Raw genomic sequence first — 9,476 nt, forward strand, 5'->3', positions numbered from 1 at the left:
TATTAATGGGTAAAATGTCTCCTTTACCGTTTTTCACTCTGTCAGCACGGATCATAAACAATATATACAGTCGTGGTCAAAAGTTTACATACACTTGTAAAGGACATAATGTCATGGCTGTCTTGAGTTTCCAATAATTTCTACAACTCTTATTTTTTTGTGACGGAGTGATTGGAGCACATACATGTTTGTCACAAAAAACATACATGAAGTTTGGTTCTTTTATGAATTTATTATGGGTCTAATGAAAATGTGACCAAATCTGCTGGGTCAAAAGTATACATACAGCAACATACATTATCAATTTTGGTGATGTAGAAAAGTTACAATCAAATCAAATTAGCTTCATGGCATGGCCTCTTAACTTCATGTGAGTGATTATGATCGACAACACCTGTTGACTTCTCTGAGCCCATTTAAATAGGGCTCATGTGATACAGTCATTAGACTCGGTTACAAACGCGACAATAGGAAAGACAAAGGAACTCAGCACAGATCTGAAAAAACAAATCATTGACTTGAACAAGTCAGGAAAGTAACTTGGAGCAATTTCAAAGCAGCTTAAGGCATACTTGCCAACCATCCCGAATTTTCCGTGAGACTCCCGAAATTCAGCGCCTCTCCCGAAAACCTCCCGGGACAAATATTCTCCTGAAAATCTCCCGATTTTCAGCCGGAGCTGGAGGCCCCGCCCCCTCCAGCTCCATGCGGACCTGAGTGAGGACAACCTTTTTTCACGTCCGCTTTCCCACGATATAAACAGTGTGCCTGCCCAATCATGTTATTCCATACCGCCGATGAGCATGGTGCAGATGGAGAAGATTTTCTCGGCGTCCGTGTTGGCGCACACGTTTAAAGCCGACGCTGGTCAGGCTGCTGAGGGTGAAGTAGAGGGCGGCGATGTACGAGCTGCGCACCGACGGGCCGCCGACCGTGTTGTTGACATAGGGCAGGGGTGCCCACACTTTTTCGGCAGGCGAGCTACTTTTCAATTGATCAAGTCGTGGTGATCTACCTCATTCATATATATAATTTATATTTACTTATTTATGAAATATATGTTTTTGTTAACAAGTTAAAGGTGTTTAATGATAATGCAAGCATGTTTAACACATATAGTTAATATTGTTAATAAGTTAAAGGTGTTTAAAGATAATACAAGCATGTTTAACACATATAGTTAATATTGTTAACAAGTTAAAGGTGTTTAAAGATAATACAAGCATGTTTAACACATATAGTTAATATTGTTAACAAGTTAAAGGTGTTTAAAGATAATGCAAGCATGTTTAACACGTATAGATTTATTTTCTTTCATGAAGACAATAATATAAGTTGGTGTATTACCTGATTCTGATGACTTGCATTGATAGGAATCAGACAGTGGTGCTGATAACGTCCGCATTTTCAAATGGAGGAGAAAAAAAGTCCTCCTTTCCGTCCAATACCACATGAAAGTGGTTGGTTTTTGGCATCTTATTTGTCCAGTTTCCGTACTCCTTTGTATACACTTAACAAGAAATACATTGGCGGTAAACTCCGTAGCTTGCTAGCTTGTGCACGCCAGCTTTCTGAGACTCGTATTTTGTTAGTGCAGGCAGGATGAAGCAGAGATTTTATTGTGCAACTGTGCAGTCGGTCTTTGGAGTTTTGACGACAGGTACGCCAGAGTCTGTTGAAATAAAAAGTGTTTCTCGCCTTTCTGTCGGTAATTTTCTCTTAATAATGAGCTGGCAGCAGCCAGCGTCATCTCAGAAGACCCTCGGGTGCCGTGAATGTCAATCAAGTGACGAAAGTGACGTCATAGTGAAGATTTACGATCGCTCATTTTTAGGACTATTTTTTTAATGCCTGGCTGACACACCCTCTGCGATCGACCGGTAGCTCGCGATCGACGTAATGGGCAACCCCTGATGTAGGGCATCTCCAGGCGTTTGCCCAGCTCATGGAGCCATCCTTGGAGAAGACAAGAACTAAATCATCCAGTGTTATGCCCGTTTGATTGTGGACTATTACTGACACCTTGTGGCGATGGGAAATGCTGCGCGTCATTAGTTTGGGCACTTCCGGTTCACGAGTTAGTCCAGTTCATAAACAATGAGAAGTAGACGAGTTGTGTTAGCTCTTACAAGCCTTGGAAAAGATAAGTCTGTAAGTAAACTGTTTAACCTGTTTATATAACTCAATATGAAGGTGGAATGTGGCTAAATTTGATAGTAAGATGTGTATTGAAAAACGATTTTTGTGCACTAATTTAATGGATGTTTGAGGACTTAAAATGGCTGCCGGTCACATATTTCCACCATCGAAATAGTTTCAACACTCAGCAGTATTTGTTTGGTGATAATGCTGTATATTTGTGTAAAGCTAATGTTTACATATTGTGTATTACATTTCAGTATGTTAATTGAATCATATACTGTAGCTTATACATTGTCATTGTGTGTATTTCAGTTTTACAAAATAATAAAAAATAAAAGTCCAGTGCAAGACAAAGCAAGATCAACAACAATAAAGAGCCTAAATGGATTCATCTGCTTTGGAACTTTATTAGAACGTCCTGGATTGGTTGTTAGCTGTCTGCCAAGCTGTACAACCTCAACACATATAGTGAGGGCAGAACATCCAGACTAGAGATAAATTGTATTATTATGTTTATCTTACCTGTTGGAGCCAAATTTCCTTATTTGTTTATATTATTTTTATTTTATTTTCTCTAATTGATTGCTGGCCTCAGCTTATGTTGAATTTCCTTTTCGGCAGATTGCTCCGCCCACTTCTTGTTAAGAACCAGGAAGTGTTGACATGGAGGGAACTGTTGCTATGGTGCGGTTACCATGGTAGCCTCCTTAAATTGGGTTCAGGTGTGAGCACGGGCAGGGCGATTGGAGGACAAACAGTTTTTGACGGGTGTCGTGTCCTGTCGTGCCGTGACAATGCTGTAATAATGTGTCATTCAAGGTCAGCATACTTTATGTTATATAGCCTACATTTGATTTAATTTGGATAGCTTGGAATAAACGAATGGTCATATCCAAACACATTTCTACAGTACTGGACAACCTATCATTTACACGCGTCAAACTGGTCAACACAGTCGCCCTCGGTATCAGCCCGTAAGTTAGGGCTATACATTATCTAAAAATAATTTTTATTTTATTTTATTTTTTTAAAAACCTAAATAAATGTTTACTATATTTTGCTAAAAACATCAAAATTGTATTTTTATTTGTATTTTTACTGACTCCTTATTACATCCAGCCACAGAATTATACATTAAAATAAAGATATTTAAAATAATTAATTTTAAATGATCATAATAATTCATTTAAAATGACCATATTTAATTATTAAAATAATTGTTTGTTTATCAACAACTTTGGCATTTTATTCATTACATTTTGAAGCTCTCAGAAGCCAAGTTATATTCCTTAAGATTTATTTATGCAAGTTTGAAGTATCAATTATCTAAACACAGTTTTGTTTGCATATTTTCATATATATATATATATATATATATATATATATATATATATATATATATATATATATATATATATATATATATATATATATATATATATATATATATATATACAGGTATATATGAAATACTTGACTTGGTGAATTCTAGCTGTAAATATACTCCTCCCCTCTTAACCACTCCCGAAATCGGAGGTCTCAAGGTTGGCAAGTATGGCTTAAGGTCCCAAGAGCAACTGTGCAGACAATTGTTCTGAGTATAAAGTATAAAGTGCATGGCACAGCTTTGTCACTGCCACAATCAGGAATAAAACGCAAGCTATCACCTGCTGCTGACAGAAAATTGGTCAGGATTATCAAAAGTCAACCAAGAACCACCAAAAAGCAGGTCTGTAATGAATTGGAAGCTGCTGGAACACAGGTGTCAGTGTCCACAGTCAAGCGAGTTTTGCATCGCCATGGGCTGAGAGGCTACCATGCAAGAGGGAAGCCCTTGCTTCATAAGCGGCACCTTAAGGCTTGTCTAAAGTTTGTTGCTGATCACATGGACAAAGATAAGACCTTCTGGAGGAAAGGTCTGTGGTCAGATGAAACAAAATTGAGCTGTTAGGCCACAATACCCAGCAATATGTTTGGAGGAGAAACGATGAGGCCTTTAATCTCAGAAACACCATTCCTACCGTTTTGCTGCCAATGGAACTGGTGCTTTACAGAGAGTAAATGGAACAATGAAAAAGGAGAATTACCTCCAAATTTTTCAGGACAACCTAAAATCATCAGCCCGGAGGTTGGGTCTTGGGCGCAGTTGGGTGTTCCAACAGGACAATGACCCCAAACACACGCCAAAAGTGGTAAAGGAATGGCTAAATAAGGCTAGAATTAAGGTTTTAGAATTACCTTCCCAAAGTCCTGACTTAAACCCCATTGAGAACATGCTGTATGTATACTTTTGACTCAGCAGATTTGGTCACATTTTCAGTAGACCCATAATAAATTAATAAAAGAACCAAACTTCATGAATTTTTTTTGTGGCAAACAAGTATGTACAATTGTCTCACATCAACTTATATGTAGATATCAATATGATATTAATACATATGCATATACTAATAAATATACAAATACAAATGTGATATACAAATAAATAAATAATTTGTATAAACACATATTTGTAAATATATTTTTGAGATTTGAAAATATATACAAATAAAATTTATAAATATAAATGTGACATACAAATAAATCAAGAATTTGTATAAATAAATGTATTTGTAAATATATTTTTGAGATTTGATTATAAATATGCTTGATTTTGTAATTGTATTTGTATTGAATCTGCATATGTAAATCGCTTTTTTTCTTTTGTGTCCATGAGACATTCCTCCCACAAACCAGACGCACAAATAAATGTGACCTACACACACCCCTGAACAACCAGCAGAGGGCACTGCAGCCTGATAAGAGATCAGTATCTACATCGGCACAAAGTCCTTAAACGGCATTGATACAATAAAATAAGCAGCTCACACGGTCTTTCAGATTAACTGGATAAATTAGCATTAGCTAATACAGCAAATTCAATACAAATACAAATACAAAATCAAGCATATTTATATTCAAATCTCAAAAATATATTTACAAATACACGTTTATTTATACAAATTCTTGATTTATTTGTATGTCACATTTTTATATTTATAAATTGTATTTGTATATATTTTCAAATCTCAAAAATATATTTACAAATACGCGTTTATTTTTACAAATTATTTATTTGTATATCACATTTGTATTTTTATATTTTATTAATGTATGCATATGTATTAATATCATTTTGATATATATAATTAAATGTGAGTCAATTCCACTTCCATAAGTATGTGCTCCAATCACTCTATCACAAAAAAACAAGAGTTGTAGAAATTATTGGAAACTCAAGACAGCCATGACATTATGTCCTTCACAAGTGTATGTAAACTTTTGACCACCATTTTCAGATAGATAGATAGATAAATATCCATTCATCTATCCATTTTTTACCGCTTGTCCCTTTCGGGGTCGCGGGGGGGTGCTGGAGCCTATCTCAGCTGCATTCGGGTGGAAGGCGGGGTACACCCTGGACAAGTCGCCACCTCATCACAGGACCAACACAGATAGACAGACAACATTCACACTCACATTCACAGGGAGAACATGCAAACTCCACACAGAAAGATCCCGAGCCAGGGATTGAACTCAGGACCTTCGTATTGTGAGGTACATGCATTAACCCCTGGTCCACCGTGCTGCCCTATAGATAGTACAAGAACGTATATATATATATATATATATATATATATATATATATATATATATATATATATATATATATATATATATATATATGTTTATATGTTTATATGTATGTATATGTACATATACAAACCCCATTTCCACATGAGTTGGGAAATTGTGTTAGATGTAAACATAAACGGAATAATGATTTGCAAATCATTTTCAACCCATATCCAGTTGAATATGCTACAAAGACAACATAATTGATGTTCAAACTGATAAACTTTTTTTTTTTCAAATAATCATTAACTTTAGAATTTGATGCCAGCAACACATGACAAAGAAGTTGGGAAAGGTGGCAATAAATACTGATAAAGTTGAGGAATGCTCATCAAACACTTATTTGGAACATCCCACAGGTGAACAGGCAAATTGGGAACAAGTGGGTGCCATAATTGGGTATAAAAGTAGATTCCATAAAATGCTCAGTCATTCACAAACAAGGATGGGGCGAGGGTCACCACTTTGTCAACAAATGCGTGAGCAAATTGTTGAACAGTTTAAGAAAAACCTTTCTCAACCAGCTATTGCAAGGAATTTAGGGATTTCACCATCTACGGTTCGTAATATCATCAAAGGGTTCAGAAAATCTGGAGAATTCACTGCACGTAAGCAGCTAAGCCCGTCACCTTTGATCCCTCAGGCTGTACTGCATCAACAAGCGACATCAGTGTGTAAAGGATATCACCACATGGGCTCAGGAACACTTCAGAAACCCACTGTCAGTAACTACAGTTGGTTGCTACATCTGTAAGTGCAAGTTAAAACTCTCCTGCTTATTTCAGCAAGACAATGCCAAGCCACGTGTTACATCAATGTGGCTTCATAGTTAAAGAGTGCGGGTACTAGACTGGCCTGCCTGTAGTCCAGACCTGTCTCCCATTGAAAGTGTGTGGCGCATTATGAAGCCTAAAATACCACAACGAAGACCCCCGGACTGTTGAACAACTTAAGCTGTACATCAAGCAAGAATGGGAAAGAATTCCACCTGAGAAGCTTAAAAAATGTGTCTCCTCAGTTCCCAAACGTTTACTGAGTGTTGTTAAAAGGAAAGGCCATGTAACACAGTGGTAAACATGCCCTTTCCCAACTACTTTGGCACTTGTTGCAGCCATGAAATTCTAAGTTAATTATTATTTGCAAAAAAAAAAAGTTCATGAGTTTGAACATCAAATATCTTGTCTTTGTAGTGCATTCAATTGAATATGGGTTGAAAAGGATTTGCAAATCATTGTATTCCGTTTATATTTACATCTAACACAATTTCCCAACTCATATGGAAACGGGGTTTGTATGTATCTCCATACATGTGTGTATGTAAATATATATATATATATATATATATATATATATATATATATATATATATATATATATATATATATATATATATATATATATATATATATATATATATATATATATATATTTATATGTATGTATATGTACATATATGTATCTCTATACATGTGTGTGTATATATATATATATATATATATATATATATATATATATATATATATATATATATATATATATATATATATATATATATATATATATATATATATATATATATATATGTTTATATGTATGTATATGTACATATATGTATCTCTATACATGTGTGTGTATATATATATATTTATATATATAAATATATAGTACAAGAACATATATATGTATGTACTTTTGAATATGTATATGTTTATATTTACATATATGTATGTATATACATACTGTATATATACAGTATGTGTCTCACGCTGCTGGTAGGGTGGGACCAGTTTGATTGCTTGTGGCTGGTGCGGCTCTCACTACACAGTAGCAGGAGTTGACTGGGCTTGACGTGCCGAGACAGCTTGTACACGACCCTATGTCTGTCTGGTCTCACGTGGTATGAGACTCTAACCCCTTACCTGGAAGACAACAGACTAGGCGAGGGGACTATCAAGTGAACTCTAAAACTTCCCGAAAACAGAAATGGTGAAAGGTTAGGCTTGGGGCTAGCAACTCCAACCTATAAAAACTCCTTGCTACAGAAACGTAGCAAGGAGTGAAAGATGATGAATCTGTGCATCAGTTGGGGATGTCTGTGCTGCTGACTTGTCTCCAATCAAGATGTTCCCAGGCTGGCCCCACTATGGGCTGGACTCTCACATTATTAACCGTATCCACTTGATGTCCATTGCACCGGCCGCCCAGTGGTGGGGTCCCCACATCTGCGGTGCCCTCCGAGGTTTCTCATTGTTCCCATTGGGTTTAGTTTTATCTGAGCTGAGGAATTCGTTGTGGCTTGTGCAGCCCTTTGAGACATTTGCGATTAAGGGCTATATACTGTAAGTAAACTTTGATTGATTGATGATTATTGTGTCTTACTATTCCAACACATACACAAATGTAATAACTAGTATAATACCAAGGTAATTGCTATCACAAGGCTGAAGTGTATTTGTGGTATGTGTTATTCATACATTTTCACTATAAAGAGCATTTATGTTCATATAAATACACTTTATATCAATTGTTAATGCAAAGTAGTCCAAACAGTAAACTATGTTAGTGCCAAATATTTGATATGAAAATAACATTTGACAACCCATCAAAGCATTAGAAATTGTTCCAAATGATATTTGATGGCGAATAAAAATCTTTTATAAATTAGCTAACTTGCCTAACATTTTGGGGACGTTATTTCTTAGTCACGTGATTGTCACATGACCACCACCCCGAATGTTTACTGTACTAATTCAGGAGTTACTGTCAAGTACAAAACTGTCATTTTAGGACCACACATTAATCTTTATGGGTTTAAAAACATCTTTTTGTGGCTGCATCTTGCCAGTGGTCACGTGATACGAAGTAGATACATCTTTTTAATGAAATACTAAATACATGTTCCATACACTTCATGTATCAGCACAGGACAAAAACGACCACAATCATTAAATAAAAATAAATCATCATAAAGAAAAGAACATATAATAACAATGCATGTGTTAGTAGTTAATTAGCAAGTATTTAAAAATAAATCATCATAAAGAAAAGAACATATAATAACAATGCATGTGTTAGTAGTTAATTAGCAAGTATTTATTGTTCAAGTTGTAGATGTTATTGTCTTTTGGTCGCTTCGGGTTTGAATAGTATCAATTAATTTGCTTGTCAGAATGATGAGAGCTGATTTTGTGTACAGTATTCATTTATGCAAATGAAAGGAAAAGTATTTGGGTGGAGATCAATTATTCAACAAATTACAATAAATTATGACAATAAAAGAAGATGAATGCTTCCAACAAATGAGGATGAATTATTCCAACAAACTAGAATTAATTATTTCAATAAATTAGAGTGATTTATTCCAACAAATTTGGGTAAAATATTCCAACAAATTACAGTGATTTATTCCAACAAATTAGGATAAAATATTAAAATATTCCAACAAATTAAAATGAATCATTCCAATAAAAGAGGATGAATTATTCCAATAAAAGAGGATACATTATTTCAATAAAAGATGAAGTATTCCAATAAAAGATGAATTATTCCAATAAAAAAGGGATGAATCATTCCAATAAAAGATGAAGTATTGCAATAAAAGATGAAATATTCCAATAAAAGATTAAATATTCCAATAAAAGATGAATTATTACAATAAA

Source organism: Entelurus aequoreus, linkage group LG03, assembly GCF_033978785.1.
Source record: "Entelurus aequoreus isolate RoL-2023_Sb linkage group LG03, RoL_Eaeq_v1.1, whole genome shotgun sequence".
In the NCBI taxonomy this organism is placed as follows: domain Eukaryota; kingdom Metazoa; phylum Chordata; class Actinopteri; order Syngnathiformes; family Syngnathidae; genus Entelurus; species Entelurus aequoreus.